This window comes from Protopterus annectens, chromosome 9.part0 (assembly GCF_019279795.1).
Source record: "Protopterus annectens isolate FY-2018-M chromosome 9.part0, PAN1.0, whole genome shotgun sequence".
Classification (NCBI taxonomy): Eukaryota; Metazoa; Chordata; order Ceratodontiformes; family Protopteridae; genus Protopterus; species Protopterus annectens.
The window spans coordinates 765,056,504-765,079,272 of NC_056743.1; the positions used below are offsets into that span (position 1 = coordinate 765,056,504).

The following is a 22,769-nucleotide window of genomic DNA, read 5'->3' on the forward strand; positions in this document are numbered from 1 at the left end:
CGCCAGAGAAGCAGGGGCAACTAATCCAATACTTCAGAACACTAGCAAATTGCACCAGGCTTACTGCAAGGAAAATCCTGCAGGCTCTGGGATTCATGGCATCTTGCATCTTACTAATCCCATGTGCAAAGCTGCATATGAGGAAACTACAGTGGTACCTGAAAAACCTATGGTCTCAACACAGCCACAGTTTGGAAACAATAGTACAACTAATTCCATGTCTGCAAAAGGAATTTCTGTGGTGGGCTCAAGCATGCCAAACAAACACAGGTCTTCCTTCCAGCAAGCCTCAAGCAAATCAAGTCATCACAACAGACGCCTCGGACTACGCCTGGGGGGCGCACATGACAGAATGGTGCATTCGGGGCAAATGGTCCCAAAAGGAAAAGCACCTTCACATCAATCAAAAAGAAATGCTAGCAGTAATGAATGCTATTATAGCTTTCAAGAACTTTCTACAACCAGGTCAACTTTTGATAAGAACGGACAACACCATAGTTATATGGTACATAAACAAGCAGGGAGGAACACATTCTTACCCCCTATGCAGACTGGCCATGTCACTTTGGAACATGGCCATGGACTTAGAAATGGAACTACAAGCACAGTACTTGCCAGGCAAGGAAAACACGCTGGCAGACGACCTAAGCAGGAATATGACAGATCCACACGAATGGAAGTTGCATCCAAAAGTTTTTACAGAAATAATCCAAGAATGGGGAAGGCCAGACATAAATCTATTTGCCTCCCACAAAAATCATCAATTGACAAAATTCTGCTCAAGGATCTTCCATCCAAAGGCCTGGAGAGTGGATGCTCTCTCTTTCAGCTGGGCATCAATGACAGTTTATGCCTTCCCACCTCTTCCTCTGCTGCCCAAAGTGCTATTGAAGACCAGAGCAGACAGACCAAAGATGATCCTCATTGCTCCGGACTGGCCAAGACAACACTGGTACCCACTCCTGAGGAGCTTGAAGCATTCCCCACCACACAGCTTCAAAACTCTTCACAGTCAACTAAAAACACTCAATCTAGCCGCATGGAAGATTCCTTAGCATCACAGCAGGCCCTACTCTCCAAGGAGGTACAGGATGTCATTTTGGAGGCCAGAAGGCCATCAACTAGAAAAGCTTACTCTGCAAAATGGAAACGTTTTTGTACCTGGAATGAGAAAAAGGGCCAGGACCCTGGAAAACTGAATTTACCACAAATACTACAATATTTGACTGAACTGCTAAGCAGTGGACTTTCTTTCTCTTCCATCAAAATCCATGCCTCAGCCATTTCTGCAGAATACAACTCTGATCCACCTTTATTCTCTCACCCTCTCTTAAGACAGTTCCTCAGAGGGGCTAAGAATTTGAGACCTCCAAGGAAACAACCAATACCTGCTTGGGATCTTAATTTCATTCTAGAAAAACTGACCCTGCCTCCTTTTGAGCCAGCTGCTTCATCAGATTTGCAATATTTGTCCTGAAAAACAGCTTTCCTTCTGGCTATCACCTCAGCTCGTAGAGTTTCAGAATTACAGGCTCTCATGGCTGTCCAGCCTTTTATCATCTTCCATCAGGACAGAGTTTCCTTACGAACCAACCCGTCCTTTATGCTTAAAGTGGCATCCAGGGTAGCTTTAAATCAGGCTATACACTTACCTACTTTTTATCCTAATCCTCAAAACAAAGGGGAGAGATTACTACATTCCTTGGACATCCACAGACAACTGCGTTATTATTTGGACAGAACAAAGCCTTTCAGAAAATCAGAACAGCTCTTTGTGGCCTATGCAGTAGGAGCTCAAGGAAAGCCAATTTCCAAACAGACAATTTCAAAATGGATAGCCCACTGCATACGCTTTTGCTATTCCTTTCATGGCAAAACTGTACCTACAGGCATTAGAACTCATTCCACCAGGGCCACAGCCACCTCTACAGCCTTCCTCAGAGGAGTTCCTACCAAGGATATTTTGGAAGCAGCCACTTGGAGTTCTGTGCATACCTTTTCCAAGCACTACAACTTACCATTATACTACAAATCTAGAGCAGGCTTTGCCACTTGCAGTCTTGCAGGGCATTTTGGCTGCTCCTAGTTACACCTAGTGCCTACCACCCCTTTCTTAGCTTTGGGATTCTACCCATCTGTGAGGACTGCAGCTGTATGCACGATGAACATAGTACAGTTTTGTACCTACCATAAATGTAGATGTTAGAGTGCTAATACAGCTGCAGTCCAGGTTTCCCTCCCTCCTTCCCCTCTAGGGGTATTCTTTTATGGTGTATTTGCTTGCAACTACTGTTTTTTGATTATATTGCATTGCATTATTACCTAATTTTATGTATTGCCTTCCTTCTAGGGGCACCTGACATCTGGGGCAAGAAAAACTGAAGAAAATGGCGTCGGCTGGTTGCTTTATACCCCTGTCGCACTGACTGGGAAGAAGCGACGACAACTGACGCCGGACCTAGACTTTGGAATTCGGCCGACCGAGGACCTGCCTGACGGCAGAGAACCCATCTGTGAGGACTGCAGCTGTATTAGCACTCGAACATCTACATTTATGGTAGGTACAAAACTGTACTTTCTGTCTTGCTGTTCATTCTTTACTGATGGGTTCGGAGCTGTTCCTCGGCCCTGACTCGGCCAACTGCAAAAGCTCAAGGTCTTCACCAGCTCGAGGCCAACTCCCTTTCCCATGATGTACCCTGATCCTCCCTCTGATCTCGTTTGCTGCTGCAACTTAATCGGACATTCACCAGAGCTGGCCAGTGAATAACTTTTTTTGTATAAATATTATAGCTGTAATTTTAGCAAAAATGTATAGTAGTTAGTGTGTGTAGCTTGTTCTTGTAGTTAGATCTCTGAATATTTAAATTAGATAGTTAATCCTTAAGGTCATTTTTTTTTTTTTTGTTAGGCCTTCTCTTCTCCCCATCCCTCTTAAATTAGCTTTATGACAGAGAAATTAGTGGCTGTGTTTTTAGGGCCTTTATTGCTCTTTATTATTTAGCTAAAAGTGTGTTTCTGCCCTTCATAGGGCATAAAGTTCTATAACTTCTAGCATAGCTTAGTGTTATTGATAGTTTCATAGGGTACAGAGTTTCTTCCCATTATTAGTGTTGGTATACTGTATGTGGTGTGTTAGTGTAATTGCAGCCCTTCTTTTTATACAGGGCATATAAATAATTTCTGCGTGTACTTACTTGTTAAAGCCTTTCCCTTTGCAAGGCTTCAATAGTTGTGTGAATCTTATTGCTGTTGTTGAAAATGTCTCGGCAGGAAAAAGAGAAAGCCAAGTCTGGCTTCAAAAAATGCCCTAGATGTGTGGGCACAAGATGTCCATAACTGATGGACATATTGAATGTATTTACTGCTTGGGTTGGGGTTCACCTGCAAGAAAGCTGTTCTGTATGCCACTCCTTCAGCTCAAGAGTGTTGCATGAGAGAAAGAGAAAGTTGATGGACAAAGATTTGCTTAAATCCTCCTTTCAAGAATCATTGGATAAGTCAGACAAACACTCAAAGAAGACGGAACTAACAAAATCTCCATCTACATCGAAGTCTGCTTCCAGTAAAGCTTCGACATCAGTTCCACAGCCTTCGGAACAGACTGTCATTATGGTTGGGAGCCAGTCACCGACCTTGGAGCCGGTATCTCCTACCTTAGTCCCCAATACTGCAGTCTGTGGCTTTGTCACATTCCTCACAAGCCTCAAGTAGACTGTCTGATTTGGATGTGAACCGTGTGGTGAAGAAGCTCCTAAAGATACCTGCGCTAGCAAAAATTTTATCGGCACTGACCCAGGTGGCTTAGGAGCCAATCTTGGATGTCCTTCATGGATGCATCTGCAGTCATAACAACTGGGTTGTCCTGTCGTCAGGCAGCCCTTCAGTCGGCCGGATTCCAAAGTCCGGGTCCGGCTTCGGCTGATGTCGCACTTCACCCGACGTCATCTCTGTTGGTCTTCGGGTATAAAGGCATCAGCCGACGCCATTTTCCTCAGTCTTTCTTGCGTGGCCAAGCAGAAGCTGTTCGCAAGTGCCGGTCGGTCGGATCCAGAGATTACTTCTACGAATACTACTTGAAGACTTCTAAAGCTAAGTACCCCGTTGGGGACTCTTTCTTGCCTCAGCCGATGTCAGAAAAAGTTAATAATTGTTTAACCTGTGGGAAACAAATACCTCATAAGGATTTCCACTCTTACTGTCTGCCTTGTTTAGGCCCAGCCCACGACGTAGCAGCTTGTTCGGCCTGTGCTTCTTTCAACCGACGAACGCTTAGGCGTCGGTCGGAGTTTGCTGAACAGTTTTTCGGTTCTGATTTTGCGTATATTATGCCGTCGGATCCTCCGACTACCCAAACCGCTAAAAAACGCAAAGATAAAGACCGACACTCGCGGTCCGCGGTTTCGGCCGAAACCATGGTTAAGCATACCGCGAGTGTCTCGGTTTCGGCCGAAACCGAGAAAGCTGATCAAAATACAGCAGAATCTATCTCTACCACTGAGGCCCCTGCTACTTCTCTTGAATCGGCCTCAGAAATTTTATCCACTACGGTGGTTGCCACTGACTTATCGGACACCATTCCCTTGGATGTGTCTACCCCAGCACGTGGTGCTGCTAGGCCTCCAGCAGCCATGTCCATTAAGGCCTTTGCCAGGGCCAAAGCAGCCAAAACTACTAGAACAGTGCCTGCTAAACCCCTACAACACGCCCTCTTCTAGTTCACAAATGCTTACCCTGGCAGAAGATTTAATTTCATTAATTAGGGATCTCAATCTCACCCAGACAGGGCCTCTCAGCCCCAGAGAAGAGACCTAGGGCAGAGCCCCGAGCCTGTGTCCTCTGATGATTCTGCTGATGAATCAGACATAACAGACCAGCCAGAGGTTCCTTTCTCCAATTTTGAAGACTCAGATGCTGAAGAATCCATTCCAGCTGCCTCCCACCAGAAGAATTTTCCTTTGGGGAAACCTTACATGCCATGAGAGCAGTTCCAATGGCAGCAGCAGGATTTCTCAGACTCCAGAAAAAGACTTAGAACCTTCCTGCACCTTCCACAACACAGGCCCTTAGCTATACCTCCTGTGCTCTCTGTAGTGGATGATGCCTTCAATGATGTCTGCTCTGCACCAGATTCTTTACCTCCAGCCCCTGCCAAACCAGACAGATTTTACAGGGTACCAGACACTCATCACCACCTTTACAAGGCCCCACTTGCAGACCCAGAAACTATATCCCAGGGTCCCAAGGCAGTAGTCAGCCACAGCTAAAACCCTATTCCTTCTGAAAGGGAAGCCAGGTCTTTAGACAGATGGGGCAAAAAGGTTTACACTTCAGCTACTCTCTCAGCTAGAGCTTTAAACTGTCAGTTTCATATGATACAATACCAAGAGTTTATGCTTGATCAGTTAACGAAAAAGCTATCCTCTGATGAATCAATTGATAAGAAATATATATTAGAAATGGTAAATAACATACAACAGGTTAGTAACCATTCCTTAAAATGTGGCTATGATGCACTGGAGGCTTCATTTAGATCAGCCATGACTGGCACAGTGATAAGAAGGCATGCATGGCTAAAGGAACAAGCTTTACCGGATCATGTTAAAGCTAAGTTATTAGATGCTCCTATGGATAAGACCAGCTTGTTTGGTACACCTGCCCAGCAGGTAATGAAGAAAATGGAAGAAAAGGCAAAATCTGTTCAAACGGTTAAGGATTTCTTGCAGGTCCAACCCCCAAAGTTTAGCAGGAACTGGCCTGCCAAAAATTGGTCCTTTCCTGACTCCACAAGATCCCAAAGGGGCAGGAATAGACGTTCCAGAGGCAGAAACCAATCCAGAGGAGGTGCCTACAGAGGACGACAGTGGCAAGGTAACAACAGAGGCACAGACACAACCACTGCCACTACAACAACACAGCCACAGTGACTTAACTCTAAATCCGCCTACCAGGGAACAACTAGCAGCTCCATTAGGCGGCAAATTAACCTTATTTTCAAAGAACTGGCACTATATCACAAAAGACAAGTGGATTTTACAAACCATAGATCAAGGTTACCGGTTCCACTTCCACACTTTACCAGTCAAAAGAGGAATGCCAAATCTACCTCCAAATCAAAAAACAGAGGCTGTACAACAGATAATGCAGTTAGCAAACATGAGGGCTGTGGAAAGAGTGCCAACAACAGAACAAGGAAAGGGATTCTACTCAAGACTATTCCTAGTTCCAAGAAAGGAAAAAAGTTGGAGACCTATTCTCGACCTGTCCACCTTAAATACATACATCATTGTCCCAAAATTCAAAATGCTGACCCTACAGCAACTTCTTCCCATGCTTGGCAAGGAGTGTTGGCTGGTAACTCTAGATCTCAAGGAGGCATACCTGCACGTCCCCATTCGACCAATCTGCAGAAGATACCTCAGATTTCTTGCAGGATCAGAGCATTATCAATTCTCAGCATTGCCCTTTGGCTTATCTACTGCCAGAGTATTCACAAAATGCCTGGCATCAGTAATCGCCCACTGCAGACTACAGGAATTCAAATTTACCCATACCTGGACGACTGCCTGCTACAAGGGGACAACAAAAGCAAGCTGACAACAGATTTACAAAGGGTCATTTACTTGCTACAAGCACTGGGATACACAGTCAATTTACAAAAATCAAGGCTGATACCATCCCAGACAAGGACATTCTTGGTGAATTGGACACCGTAAAACAAATGGCTTTCCTAACTGCAGAAAAACAAAGAGAACTCCCTCTTTACTTCTTGGCACTAACAAAACAGAACAAGTTAACAGCAAGAAAAGTACTGCAGGCCTTGGGCTTCATGGCATCATGCATAATCTTGGTCCCACTTGCCAGACTACATATGAGAAAACTACAGTGGTACCTAAAGAATTTATGGTCCCAACACAGGCACAGCCTAGAAACAGAAATTCCACTAATTCCATGCTTAAAACAGGAGTTCCTATGGTGGGCTCAAGCATGCCAGTCAAACCCAGGGCTACCCTTTCGCAGATGTCAAGCAAGCCAGACCATCACAACAGACGCTTCAGACCTAGGATGGGGGGCCCACATGCTGAACAAATGCGTGCAAGGATTGTGGACGCAGGATCAACTTCACCTGCACATCAACCTAAAAGAAATGCTGGCAGTTAAACTGGCAATCCAAAACTTCAGAACATTTCTCAAAGAGGGCCAGTTGATGATAAGGACAGACAACACCACAGTCATGTGGTACATCAACAAACAGGGAGGCACTCATTCATACCCCCTATGCAGAATGACTTTGGAGCTGTGGAACCTGGCACTCAGCTACAACATCCAGTTACAGGCAATATTTGTACCGGGAAAAGAAAATATTCTAGCAGACATACTAAGCAGAACCATTTCGGATGCCCACGAATGGATGCTACATCCGGACATCTTCAAGACCATCTCAAAGCAATGGGGAATGCCTCAGATAGATCTATTTGCTTCCCCTCTCAATCACCAGCTCAAAAAGTTCTGCACAAGGACATTCCACCCACTAGCATGGAAAGTGGATTCGCTCTCCTTCAGCTGGAAAGGCCTAACAGCATATGCATTCCCACCTCTTCCCTTGATACACAAGGTATTACTAAAAATCAAGGAAGAACGTCCAAGGATAATCCTAATAGCTCCAAACTGGCCAAGACAACACTGGTACCCACTGCTGAGGAGCATGTCTCAGAACAATATGTGGCCAAATACCCCTGATGCCTTTGATGTTAACTCAGAACAACTACAGCATCATGCATCCAAACCTAAAACGTTGCAACTGACTGCATGGAACATCACATAGCAGCAGCTAATCCAGAACTTTCCCAAAGAGTTAAAGACATTATTCTTGAAGCCCAGACCTTCAACAAGAAGGAACTATGCAGGAAAATGGAAAAGGTTTGTCATTTGGAGTACTGAAAGAGGAAAAGATGTGTCAAACATAGATATGCCTAACATTCTGGAGTATCTGGCAGAACTACTACATTCAGGCCTGTCCTACTCCTCCATCAAGATACATGCATCAGCTATATCAGCAGAATACAGCTTTGATCCACCTGTTTTTCACACCCATTACTCAGACAGTTCCTCAGAGGAATCAAGAATGTAAAACCTCCAAGGAAACCACCTTTACCAGCTTGGGACTTGAACTTTGTGCTAGAAAAGTTGACACTATCACCCTTTGAGCCAGCAGCAACAGCAGACCTACAGCATCTATCGTGGAAAACCGCCTTCCTACTGGCAATAACCTCAGCCAGGAGGGTTTCTGAACTCCAGGCCCTAATGGCAGTACAACCCTTCCTAATCTTCCATCAAGATAGTGTCCATGAGGACTAATCCTACATTTATGCCTAAGGTGGTATCCAGAGTGTCTTTAAACCAGGCAATCCACCTACCTACCTTCTTTCCCAACCCACAAAACAGAGGGGAAAGAATACTGCATACCTTGGATGTACATAGACAGCTACGCTACTACCTGGACAGAACAAAAAGTAGCAGAAAAACTGATCAGCTTTTTGTAGCCTATGCAACAGGAAGGGAAGGAAAAGCTATTTCCAAACAGACAATCTCCAAATGGATAGGAAATTGCATACGATTCTGTTACTCCTTCCATGGAAAACCAATTCCACAGAACATAAGACCTCATTCTACAAGAGCAACAGCCACTACCACAGCCTTTTTACGAGGAGTGGCAACCAAAGACATTATTGAGGCGGCTACTTGGACCTCCGTGCATACATTTGCCAAGCATTATAATTTGCCTCTATATTCCAGATCCCGAGCAGGGTTTGCCACTGCTGTACTGCAAGGGATCCTAAACACACCATAATCTAGTTTCTTCCTCCTCCCCTAGTTGGCTATGGTATTCTACCCAGTTGTTATGACTGCAGATGCATCCATGAAGGACATAGTACAGTTTTGTACCTACCATAAATGTAGATGTCGAACTGGATAGCATCTGCAGTCAGGATTACCTCCCTCCTTCCCTCTGTGGTACTCCTAGGGTGTTTACCCTCCTAATAGCTAGCTGGTGGGGGGGAGTCTTTTATGGTGTATTTGTTGTATATATGTACATACATGCTTATTTTTGTGTTTACCACTATCTTTTTGGAAACATTGGCATTTATCCAAAATTTTTAGCCTTCAAGAGGGCTACTGGCATCTGGGGCAAGAAACACTGAGGAAAATGGCGTGGGCTGGTGCCTTTATACCCCAAGACCAACAGAGATGACGTCGGGTGAAGTGCGACATCAGCGAAGCGGACCCGGACTTTGGAATCCGGCCGACTGAAGGGCTGCCTGACGACAGGACAACCCAGTTGTTATGACTGCAGATGCTATCCAGTTCGGACATCTACATTTATGGTTGGTACAAAACTGTACTTTCCTCCTACACTTTATGTTCCTTCTCGGACTTGCATGGATGTTTCGGAGCCAGAGAGCACGGAGCTGATGATTGCGGACCCTTCAGGCCGAAACCTTCTATAGGTTTTTTGACCCCAACTGCCCTGATACCTTTGGCACCGACACTCACCATCGAGTCTAGGAAGGACAGTAGGACAGACTTGTCTGTATCGACTTTACCTCTCGGGGCTTTGGCTCGAGTGAGCTCTGCCCCGATCTCAGTCTGCGCCAGCACACAAGGCTCTGAGCCAATTTCCATCGGTTCTTCGTGTCCGAGGGATTCTTCTCGTCGGGACCTTGGAGGCTATGAGGAGGGCTTTGTCCGTCCCGACAACCACTTAATCAGCTCGAGCAGCTCTCTCCCTGAAAGCACCGATGTCTGCCTCACGCGCTCCATTGAAGCGTAGAGATCCTGAGCCTCAGGAAGCTCCACTGGGTGAGCCGTGTTCTTCCAAGACCTCTCCAGAAGCCCCCACTGAATAAGTGCCTAGGAAGAGACTCTGCAAGAGGAAGCATTTGGACTCCCCACAGGAGTCATTCACTTCAGATACTGACTTGGATGAGTCAGAAAGATCCCCACGGTCCCCTTCAGAAGATATCTCCTATGCAAATGTCTTGCAGATTCTTAAACAGAGGGGTGGCTGGAAATCCCTTCGCCCTTCTGATGAGGAGTCAGTTCTCCTGAAGGCTTTTGGGTCTCAACCCTCCACCTCTTAGGTGTCTCCACCCTTTGAGTTGCTGGAATTACTCACTCGAAAGGCATGGGAGTCCCCAGACACCATGGAGCCTGTCCCTAGGAGGCCTAACAGATTTATTATTAGCCTACGAGACAAACTTTACCTTGCTAAAGAAGTGCATGTTGATGCTGGGGTGGTGGTGGCAGCAGCCAACAAGAAGGAATTATTGGCGACTTAAAATAAACAAAACACCCAAGGAATGGGACCAGTAACTAAAAATGATTTGTGTATAAAAAGAACAAGTTCAGTCCCAACAAGGCAGAAAAATTAAAACACTAAATTAAAATAAAAATAAAGTTTTAATAACACATGGTAAGTGCTTTCACGGTTGATAACCGCTTCATCAGACAACTACATAATGACACAATACAGTTTAAAAAGCAATGATGATCAAAGAAGCTTGATAAATAAAAGCAATTACAACATTTAAAGTGCTAGTATACTATTAATGTTTTAAAGTTCTCTGTTTTAAAAATGGTTTTAATGAAACCATGTCATTGATGCCGGGGTAGGTGTCAGCCGTAAAGAACAAAATCCATTTTTCAGATCAACACTACTACTCCCTTCCAGTACTATTTAAAAGGCAAATAACTTGAAATGGTGGCCTTCCCCTGCTTCAGTGACATGTTTGGCCAAGGTACTAGTACTCTTACAGTTCCTGATGTCACGTAGGTGTTCTAGAATCCTATCTCTGAAGGGGTGGTTCATTGTAAGTGTGTTGCATGTGATGCCTACTATATTGGGAAAATGAACACCCCTTCAGAGATAAGATTCTAGAACACCTACGTGATATCGGGAATGTTAAGAGTACTAGTGCCTTGGCCAAACATGTCATTAAAGCAGGGAAAGGCCACTGTTTCAAGTTTTTTGTTTTGGAAACCGTATTGGAAGGGAGTAGTAGTTTTGATCTGAAAAATTGATTTTATTCTTTAAGGCTGACTCCTACCCCTGCATCAATGACATGATTTCATTAAAACCAATGTTCTTCATCTCACATTGCTGCAGTCCTTACACTTGGGTAGTCCGCTGTCCTCGGTCGGCCCGAATATCAAAGTATAAGGCTGACGTCGGTCAAGGCGCATTTGACTGACATCAGGACGTCAGGGTACAAATGCGCATGACCGACGTCATATCCTCAGTCTTTTTTGCCGCATGGTCCGATGCAGAAGCAGCATTGCAAGTGCCGGTTGGCGTTCTGAAATTTTTCGATTTCGGAGTTTCAGACCGAGTCAAAGTTGGCTAAGTACCCCGTTGGGGAATATTTTAGTTTTTTCTTGCCTCAGTGGTTTACCGGATGTCAGAAAAAGTGAATAATTGTATTTCTTGTGGGAAACAGATACCGCATAGAGACTATCATACTTTGTGTATTCCTTGTTTAGGGCCTGAGCACGACGTTGTTGGGTGTCGCTCTTGTGCTAGATTCAATAAGCGCACTATAAAGAGAAGGTTAGATTGTGCCAGGTTAGTCTTGGGGAAGCGGTGCAATTATAAAATGCCGTCGGATGCTCCGGCGCCTTCTTCAAGAAGCGCAAGGACAAAGCAGTTAAGCCTAGGCTAGAAGAACCGTCCACGGACGCCGGTTCTTTAGAGGTGTCGGTGGAGCCGGTGGTTCCACCGAGGTTTCTTTGGGATCCCAGGGAGAGCCTTTGTTATTGCAGGATGTGGCCTCTCAGGAGGCAGGTCAGGCTGATGGGGCTTCTCAAGTTACTATACTCCCCTCCCTTCCTAGGGTGGTTAGGCCCTCTCCTTCTGTTTCCAAGGCTTCTCCCAGAGGCAGGCCAGGTTTAGCTTCAGTTGGTGTCACCCCTAGTTCTTCAGGAACTGTGCCCAAGAAGCATATGCTTAAAATGGCAGAAGATTTGATTTCTTTGATTAGGGGTTCTTTGCCCCTCCTGATAAGAGACCTAGGGTGGAGCCTGAGCTAGGGAGTTTTGAGCAGGCTTCGGATGTTTCAGAGTCTTCGGCTGAAGACTTGCAGGAGTATTCTCCTTATTCTGATTCTGATGTGGATGATTCTACTCCTTCTGCTTCTCCTCCTGAGGATTTTTCTTTTTCAGAAACTCTTCATTCCATGAGGGAGCATTTTAAGTGGGAAGGTCAGGACTTCTCTGATTCTAGGAAAAGGCTTAGGGAATTTTTGTTTTTACCCCAGCATAGGCCTTTGGCTTTACCTCCTGTTTTGGATGTGGTGGAAGATGTTTTTACAGAGGCTTCTCTTAATCCTGATTCTTTGCCTCCTGCTCCTGTTAAACCGGATAGGTATTACAGGGTGCCTGAAGCTCATAAGTATCTTTTTAAGAGTCCTAGGGCGGACCCAGAAACTGTTAGTCAGGGGCCTAAAGGTGTTAAGGCTTCTGTTGTCAAGAATCCGGTTCCTACAGATAAAGAGGCCAGGGCCTTGGATAGATGGGGAAAGAAAGTTTATACTTCTTCCACTCTAGCTATGAGGGCTTTGAATTGTCTGTTTCACATGTTGAAATATCAAAACTATCTCCTTTCACAATTGAAGTCTAAGGTTGATGCTCTGGCGGAAGGTATTGATTGTAAAGAGTTACAAGATTTAGTACATGTTTCTGAACAGGTGGGTAAGCATTCTTTGCAATGTGGTTTTGATGCTGTACAGGCCTCGTCTAGGGTGGCTGCCACTGGGTCAGTTCTTCGCAGGCACGCCTGGCTGAGGGATCAGAATTTATCTGACCATGTTAAAACAAGGATTTTAGATGCTCCTTTACAATCTGATGTGTTGTTTGGTTCTCCTGTTGAGGCAGTTTTAAAGAAAATGGAAGACAAGGCTAAGTCTATGCAGACTGTTAAAGATTTTTTGCAGGTTCAGCCTCCAAAGTTTAGTAGAAATTGGCCTACTAAGGGGTGGACGTATCCTTCTTATGATTCCCAGTCTAGGGTAGATCTAGACGTGGTAGGGGCAGAGCACAGGGCTCTTTCAGGCCTAGAACAGAGAGTTCTCCTGCACAGTCTTCGGGTGAGGGCAGGGGTCAGTCCTTTCGTAAACAGACCCAATGACCTACCTTTTCAGCTGCCAGAGCCTTCTCGTCTGGCAGCACCTTTGGGAGGAAGGTTGGCACTTTTCAAAGAAAATTGGAGTTTAATTACCCAAGACAGATGGGTATTGGATATCATACACCACGGTTACAGGTTTTATTTCCATACCTTGCCTCCTTTCAAAGGCATGCCAGACGTTCCTCCTCAACAAAGAATAGAGGCTCACAAGCAAATTTCTCTGTTACTCCAAATAGGGGCCATACAGCCGGTCCCTATGCCAGAAGTGGGCCTAGGATTTTATTCTCGCCTGTTCCTAGTGCCAAAGAAAGGGAACACGTGGAGACCAATTTTGGACTTATCTATCCTCAACACTTATCTGGACATTCCCAAGTTCAAAATGTTGACGTTACAGCAGCTTTTACCTCTGCTGGGCAAAGATCATTGGATGGTAACTTTGGATCTCAAGGAGGCTTATCTTCATGTTCCTATCAGACTGAGTTGCAGGAAGTATCTGCGTTTTCGAGCTGGGACTTCTCATTATCAGTTCTCTGCATTGCCCTTTGGCTTATCTACTGCCCAGAGTGTTCACGAAAGTTCTGGCTCTAGTGATAGCTTTCCTCAGGTTAAAAGGAATACAGATCTATCCTTATTTGGACGATTGCCTGATTCTGGCTCAAGGAAGGGACGAGCTTCTTCATCATTTGGATTATGTGATAGCAGTGCTAAGATGCCTGGGGTATTCTGTGAACGAAATAAAGTCCAGTCTAGTACCCTCTCAGGACATGTGCTTTCTGGGTGTGAGACTGAATACAGCATCCCAGATGGCCTTTTGACCCCGGACAAACAAAAGAATCTTTCCCTTTACTTTCATCAGTTGTCTCATCAGTCCAGGCTGACTGCAAGGACAGTCCTTCAAGCCTTGGGGTTCATGGCATCTTGTATTCTGGTGCTTCCCAATGCCAAACTGCATATGAGGAAGCTACAATGGTATCTCAAAATGTATGGACACAGCACTGCCAGGATTTGGACACTGTCATTCAAATAATACCTTGCATTCAAAAGGAATTGTTGTGGTGGGCTCAGGAATGTCACCTAAACAAGGGACTCTCTGTGACCCGGCCAGAGGCGAGTCAGATTCTAACGACAGATGCCTCAGACAAAGCTTGGGGAGCTCATCTGAATGGAAAGTGGATACAAGACAAGTGGCCTGCCAGACTACAACATCTACATATCAACTTGAAAGAGATGTTAGCAGTCCAGTTTGCATTAATAGCTTTCAAGGATTTACTTCTTCCAGGGCAGGTGTTGATTCTAACAGACAACACAACTGTCATGTGGTACATCAACAAGCAAGGCGGAACACATTCTTATCCTCTATGCAGGCAAGCAATGATTTTGTGGGAGACTGCTCTCAGTTTACAGCTAAATCTTCAGGCAAGGTTTCTGCCGGGAGCACAGAACTCCTTAGCAGATGTGTTGAGCAGACAAATTATGGATCCCCACGAGTGGAAATTGGATCCTCATGTATTTCAGAAATTGACAGTGTCATGGGGAACTCCAGACATAGATCTGTTCGCTTCTCCACTAAACCACCAGCTGCCAAAGTTTTGCACAAAAGGTTTCATCCCACAGCTTGGAAAGTGGATGCTCTTTCTTTCAATTGGAGCAATCTTCATGTGTATGCCTTTCCGCCTCTGCCTCTCCTCCCAAAGGTACTACTAAAGGCCAGACAAGACAAGCCAAGGATGATTTTGATAGCTCCAGATTGGCCTCGACAGCATTGGTACCCATTACTGAGAAGCCTGGTACGGAAGCCTCCATGGCCTTTGGCTTGATTCCACACCTGTTGTCTCAGGAGGACAGTCATTTGCTCAATGTCAAGCTTCACTCTCTGCACCTAACAGCCTGGCATATTCTGTTTTGAACCATAGTGGGCCTCCACTTCCACAGCAAGTTTTGAATGTTATTTTGGAAGCTAGAAGGCCTAGTACAAGGAAAGTGTACGCAGATAAATGGAAGAGATTTTTATTTTGGAGTGCAGCAAAGGATTTTGATGTTTCTGAGCCTAATTTAAGTGTGGCTCTTCAATATCTTACTGAGTTACTGGACAAAGGTTTGTCCTTCTCTTCTATTAAGGTTCATGCTGCAGCAATTTCGGCTCACTATGATTGTGACCCACCATTGTTTTCTCATCCTCTGTTCAAGCAATTTCTTAGAGGGGCAAAGAATATAAGACCCCCACGAAGAGCTCCTACTCCTGCTTGGGATCTCAATTTTGTGTTGGAGAAACTCACTCTACAACCTTTTGAGCCTGCAGCTACTACTGAATTAAAGTTTTTATAATGGAAGACTGCTTTTTTGTTGGCTATTACCTCTGCAAGAAGGGTTTCTGAGTTGCAGGCCCTTATGGCGGTTGAGCCTTTCTTAATTTTCCATAAGGATAGGGTATCTTTACGTACTAATCCTTCCTTTATGCCTAAAGTGGTTTCTAGTGTGGCTTTAAACCAAACTATTCATTTGCCTACTTTTTATGCAAATCCCCAAAATAAAGGGGAAAAGATTTTGCACACTTTAGATGTACACAGGCAGTTGCGATATTATTTGGACAGAACTAAAGGGTTCAGGCAGTCTCAGCAGTTATTTGTTTCTTTTGCTTTGAGTTCTCAGTGCAAGCCTGTGTCAAAACAAACAATTTCTAAGTGGATTGGGTTTTGCATTGCTTTCTGTTATTCCCATCATGGCAAAGAGATTCCAGCTGGGATTAGGCCTCATTGCACTAGGGCTACTGCCACTTCGACAGCTTTTTTGAGGGGGGTGGCAACTAAGGATATTTTGGAGGCAGCTACTTGGAGTTCAGTGCATACTTTCTCTAGGCATTATCACCTACCACTTTACTCTAAATCCAGGGCTGGTTTTGCCACTGCTGTTTTGCAGGGCATTTTGGCAGCTCCTGCTTCCTTATAGTTTGGCCATCCTCCCTTACCTCTGCTTTGGGATTCTACCCAAGTGTAAGGACTGCAGCAATGTGAGATGAAGAACATAGTACAGTTTTGTACCTACCATAAATGTAGATGTTCAAGATCCACATTGCTGCAGTCCAATCTCTCCTCCCTCCTTCCCTCTGTAGTTAGAGGGTTGTGTGGGTTGGGTTGTCAATATGTGTATATTGTATATATTGTACATATTTTTAGTGCTAGGATGGTTGGTTGTTTGTTTGCTGTCTTTTGGTTTTGACCTTTATTTTTAGGGTCTTCTGACATCTGGGGCAAGAAAAGACTGAGGATATGACGTCGGTCATGCGCATTTGTACCCTGACGTCCTGATGTCAGTCAAACGCGCCTTGACCGACGTCAGCCTTATACTTTGATATTCGGGCCGACCGAGGACAGCGGACTACCCAAGTGTAAGGACTGCAGCAATGTGGATCTTCGAACATCTACATTTATGGTAGGTACAAAACTGTACTTTTTTAAAACAGAGACCTTTAAAACATTAATAGTATACTAGCACTTTAAATGTTGTAATTGCTTTTACTTATTAATTAAGCTGCTTTTTTCATTGGTTATCATTGCTTTTTTAAAATGTATTGTGTCGTTATGTAGTTGTCTGATGAAGCAGTTATCAACCGTGAAAGCACTTACCATGTGTTATTAAACTTTATTTTTATTTTAATTTGGTGTTTTAATTTTTATGCCTTGTTGGGACTGAACTTGTTCTTTTTATACATTATCGGAGATTTCTTCATCTGTTCATTCTCCTAATAGGGAGTCTAGGATTATGGACAGATACAGGAAGCATATGTTCAGTTCAGCGGCCTTTGTTTTTCAATTGCTGAACTACCTCACACGTTTTACTAGGTTACAAAGGGATCTCCTATATGAGCTAGGAGACACCCTACAGAGTTCAGTAGCTGCGGGAGTTAGGGACAAAGAAACTTCCCAGCTCTCCACCCTTAATTTGGTAGTGAACTCTTCCATGCGTCTGTTGTCTTCTACAACTGATGGTATGAGCAGGGCTGCGGGTACAGGAATCGCACTCAGGAGACATTCCTGGATGCGCTTATGTTCCTTTGCGGAATCCTTTAACTCTTTCTTCATTAACACCATCTTTGACGGTTCGTCTCTTTTCGGACCTAAAGTAACGGAAACTCTTACCAGGAGTGAAAAAGACTGAAAGACCTGGTCTGCCATCGGAGTACATTTTTCTACCCCGAACAGACCTTACCCCCAAAGAGAGGGGAGGTGAAAAGATATGGTTCTGCAAGTCTCAAGGATCTTGCCAAAACACTCGTGGTGACACCCCCTCTAGAGGCAGAGGAGGGGTAATAATGGAAGATGCCACACATTTGGCAGGGGGGGGTCTGCAGAACCAGGGTGATGTGGACCAGTTCTTTGGCAAGCCCTATCAGTGCTCCTGAGAGGAGGCCCGACTGTTCATCTCTGGAAGCAGTCGGGGGATGCCGATCTTTGTACATTAACACCTGGCTAAAAATAAGAGAGCTGGGTACAACACATTATATCCAGGAGATACTGTATTCCCTTTGCCACTCAACCCCCTCTAGTAAAGAAAATCCCAGATGTTCCACCCAGTTACAGGGACCAAGCAGTCTTGGAGGTCCAAAGGTTGCTGTACAAAAGAGTAATCCAGCCAGTCCCAGCAGACCAAAGAGGATCCGGAACTTACTCAAGGTTCTTTTTAGTTCCAAAGAAAACAGGGGACTGTAGACCTATTCTGGACCTAAGCAGACTAAACAAGGCAGTGGAAAAGATGAAGTTCCGGGTGGTCACAGTTCAGTCAATACTTTTCTTTCTGGAGAAAGACAATTGGATGTGCTCTGTAGATCTTCAGGATGCATACTACCACGTAAAGATGGACAAACCATCCAGGGATCATCTACCCTTCTGGCTGGGATTTTGGGGGAGATGACTTCTGCACCTGTTAAGAAAGCGAAAGGCTCAGGTGGGTTATCTTTTGAATTCTATAAACAATGTCAGCTTTTAATTCCCTATACATCCTGCTTGTATCAATTTCATGCTCTGCCCTTTGGTCTCACTACAGCCCCCAGAGTCTTCAAATGTATGGCAGTAGTCACCGCTAACCTGAGACGGTTTGGATTCCAGGTTTTTCCGTGTCTAGCCGACTGGCTCCTCACTGCCACCAACAAACTTCAACTTCTTCATGCGAGGGAGACAGCCTTACACCTATGCAATCAATTGGGGATTAGCATCAACTCAGAAAAATCTGCCTTATCGCCATCGCAATAGTCTGTCTTCATAGGAGCAAAATTAAGCACAGTTTCTATGACATTGTCTACCTCCAGAAAGAATTTCTCTCTTATGAGAATAAGTATCAGACCTGCTTATGTGAAAAAAAGCCCCAGTCTCAATGGTGCTCAAATTGCTAGGATCGATGGCAGCAGTGATCATTGCCATTCCCCTTGCATGAATGCACATGCAAATTCTACAGTGGCTCCTGTTCTCTCAATGGTTCTTTCAGGAACTTCCAATGTCACATGAAATTGTCATAACGAATGCATGCAAGAAGGACCTTCAATGGTGGCTGACGTCTCTACACGAATCTCAGGGACGTGCATTCGTTCTACCCAGTCCCATAGCCACGATGACCATGGACACTTGCTTGATTGGGGGGTGGGGGGGGGCATTTTCAGGGAGGAACTGCCCAAGGCACGTGGTAGAAACATGAGGCTCATCTGCATATAAATGTCTTGGAGGTTAGAGCGGTACTTCAAGCGTTGCAGTCCTGTCAAGACTCTCTACATCTGGGAAGAATTGCAATTTAGATGGACACCATGTCGGTGGTCTGGTACATCAACAAACAAGGAGGAACCGGATGTTCCTCTTGTTTCACTGTTGCAGTCATTACATTTGGGTAATCTGCTAGCAGGTTGCCCTCAGTCGGCCTGAATTCCAAAGTCTTTGGTCTTGCGTCGGTTGCTGTCTTCTCTTCCATGACATTAGGTTGTCAGGGGTAGAAAACATGCAGCCGATGCCATTTTCTTTAGTCTTTCTTGCCGCGTGGTGCCCGAAGCAGAAGCATTTTGCAAGTGCCGGTCGGCCCACTACTGAAATATTCGAGTTTGAGTTTCAGAACCAAAGTCTTCAGTAAAGCCAAGTACCCCGTTGGGGAAACTTTTTTCTTGCTTTTTACCGATGTCAGAAAAGGTTAATAATTGTATTACTTGTGGGAAGCAAATACCTCATAAGGATTTCCATTTATATTGTATTTCTTGCCTAGGCCCTGATCACAACGTGCCTGGCTGTAGGTTTTGTGCTGGATTTGACCAACGCACTATTAAACATCTGTATATTTTTGCATCAAAGTATTTTGGAAACGGATTTAACTACCCAGAAATGTTGTCAGATAGCAATCCAACTACCGGAGTACATAAACGCAAAGAAAAGGTCAGAGAAAGGCAGTCGAGAACCAAAACAGACGAAGCTTCTAAGCCAGTCGCCGGTTTGCCGGCACTTAGTGAGGTGCTTTTGCAGCCCCTGATACCTGCTACCTTTGAGTCGCAGGCCCCTACCGACACCCATGCGTAGTCTGGTATGCCGCAGGATACTCAAGGTATTGGACCAACGGATGCATCTCCCTCGGATGGGTCCGGAGCTGCTGAGCAGGCACCGGCTTCTGAGGGTGTATTCAGACCTCAACATTTGTATATCAAACCGACGACAGCTGCAAAACCAAAGACAAAAGCAATTTCTAAAACTAAAAAACTGACTCATGAGCCACGTGCACAGGCCTCTATGCCTAAAAACAGATGATCAAAATGTCTGAAGACCTCATTACCTTGATCAGGGGTACCCATCCCCCTCAAGATAAAGAGGCCTAGGCAAGACACTGATTATGAATCTTCAGATCAGGTTCCTATTTCTTCTGATTCCTCTTCTGATCAGGAATTATCTATACCTCCCTCTGAGGATTCTGATGCCGAGGAGTCTATTCCATCTGCATCTCCTCCTGAGGATTATTCATTTGGAGAAACCTTGCATGCTTTGAGGGAGCATTTTCACTGGGAGAGTCAAGACTTCTCAGAATCAAAAAAGAGGCTCAGGGATTTTCTTCTTCTCCCTCAGCACAAGCCTTTAGCCATTCCCCGTTTTAGACATTGTGGATGATGTGTTTTCGGAGTCAAGCTTGACCCCTGACTCCTTACCTCTGGCTCTCAGTAAATCTGACCGATATTACAGTGTCCCTGACTCACATAAATTGTATTTAGAAACCCTGCTGCTGATCCTGAAACTATTTCATAGGGTCCAAAGGGAGTTAAAGCCTCAACAGCAAAAAATCCTACCCCTCAGAGATTCAAGGGCACTAGACAGATGGGGAAAAAAGGTTTATACATCTGCAACCTTGGCATTCAGGGCCTTAAACTGTCAATTTCATATGCTTAAGTACCAACAGCATGTTATGAGATTGCTGAAACGGAAAATGATGTTGATTTCAGAATGTGCAGAAAACAAAGAATTGCAGGAATTATTGCATGCAGCTGAACAAGTTGGAAAGCATACTTTGCAATGTGGTTTTGATTCCTTAGAGGCCTCCTGCAGGGCCGCAGTTACTGGATCTGTGATTAGGAGGCATGCCTGGTTAAAGGAGCAAAATTTGCCTGATCATGTTAAAGCTAAACTGCTAGATGCACCTTTACAGCGTGATTCTCTGTTTGGTATTAAGGCAGAAGAGGTTTTAAAGAAAATGGCAGACAAAGCTAAGTCTATGCAAACTGTTAAAGACTTCTTACAAGTGCAGCCACCAAGATTCAGTAGACACTGGCCTACAAAAAAGTGGTCCTTTCCTGTATCAGACAGAGCTCAAAGGGGCAAATCCAGATGCCCTAAGGGTTCCAGTTACCAGGCGCAAGATTCATACAGGTCAAAGCAGTGGGGCTCTTCCACCTCCAAATCTGGCGGATAAAGCGCAAACGTACAGAAAGCAATCCCAATGACTTCCCTCTGCCTACATCAAGCACTTATCTTTTGGCAGCACCCATAGGGGGAAAATAAGCACTTTTTGCTCAAAATTGATAGTTAATAACCCAGGACAAGTGGGTACTAAACATTGTATCACAGGGATACAGATTCCATTTCCACACTCTGCCAATGGCGAATGGTTGGCCAGTTCTGCCAAAAAATCAATGGGCAGAGGCACAGAAACAGGTTACCTCCCTCATGGATATGGGGGCCATTCAGACAGTGCCAGAACAGGAAAAAGGGGAAGGGTTCTACTCAGGACTGTTCTTGGTACCCAGAAAGGACAAGGTCTAGCGGCCAGTACTGGGTTTATCGATTCTGAACACATACATGGACATTCCAAAATTAAAAATGCTAACTTTGCAGCAGCTTCTGCCCATGCTGGGCAAGAATGCTTGGCTGGTGACTTTAGACCTAAAAGAGGCATACCTGCATGTCCCAATAAGACAATCATGCAGAAGATACCTCAGATTCAAGGCTGGCTTAATGCATTACCAATTCTCTGCACTGCCCTTCGGCTTATCTACTGCGCCCAGCGTCTTTACAAAGTGTCTGGCACCAGTGATTGCATTTTGCAGACAAAGAAGTATACAGATATATCCTGAATTTGGACGTCTGTCTCATTCAAGCAGAGAACAAGGACACTCTCTTCTTCGACACCTGGCATTTGTGAAAAGGCTTCTAACATGCCTAGGGTACACAATAAACGAAAAGAAATCACAACTGGTACCCTCTCAAAAGATAACATTCCTGGGTGCAAGCTTGGATACAACTGCCCAGATGGCTTATCTCACACCAGACAAGCAAAGGCAACTGACTGCTTACTTCAAACTGATGGCAACAAAAAGCCAGTCTTCTGCAAGGCATATTCTGCAGTCTCTGGGCTTCATAGCATCCTGTATCCTACTTATTCCATATGCAAGACTGCATATGAGGAAATTTCAATGGTACCTAAAAAGTCTATGGAGTCAACATTCACACAGTCTGGAAACGATGATTCCTCTCATTCCCTGCCTGCAACAGGAGTATCTATGGCTGGCAAAGGCATGTCACCAAAACATGGGACTGCCCTTCACTCTACCCCGTGCCAGCCAAACCTTAACAACAGATGCATCAGATTATGCCTGGGGGGGGGCCCACATGGCAGGAAGATGCATTCGGGGCTTATGGACACCCAAACAAATACATCTACATATCAACCAGAAAGAGATGCTAGCTGTTCAAAATGCCCTAACAGCCTTCAATGACTTACTTCATCCAGGACAACTACTGATAAAGACGGACAACACCGCAGTCATGTATTGTATAAACAAGCAAGGGGGCACACGCTCCTACCCCTTTTGCAGATTAGCCATGGCACTGTGGAACACCGCTTTGACCTACCAAATACATCTAAAAGCTCAAGTCCTGTCAAGAAAACAAAACACTCTGGCAGACTATTTAAGCAGAAACCTTATGGACCCTCACAAGTGGAAAGTAATCCTCAAGTCTTCAGCATAACAGAGAATTGGGAGAGCCCAGACATAGATCTATTTGCCTCTCCTCAAAGTTATCAATTGAAAAGATTCTGCACAAGAACTCAATCACAGACAAGCATGGAAAGTGGATGCCCT

The 22,769-nt window shown here is 44.8% G+C and overlaps 1 protein-coding gene across 1 annotated transcript in view; it reads left to right on the top strand.

The window, feature by feature from the left end:
- Window positions 1-22,769, top strand: part of API5 (apoptosis inhibitor 5) — a gene marked incomplete in the record, with an annotated part of 1,096,633 nt that overhangs the window by 95,917 nt on the left and 977,947 nt on the right.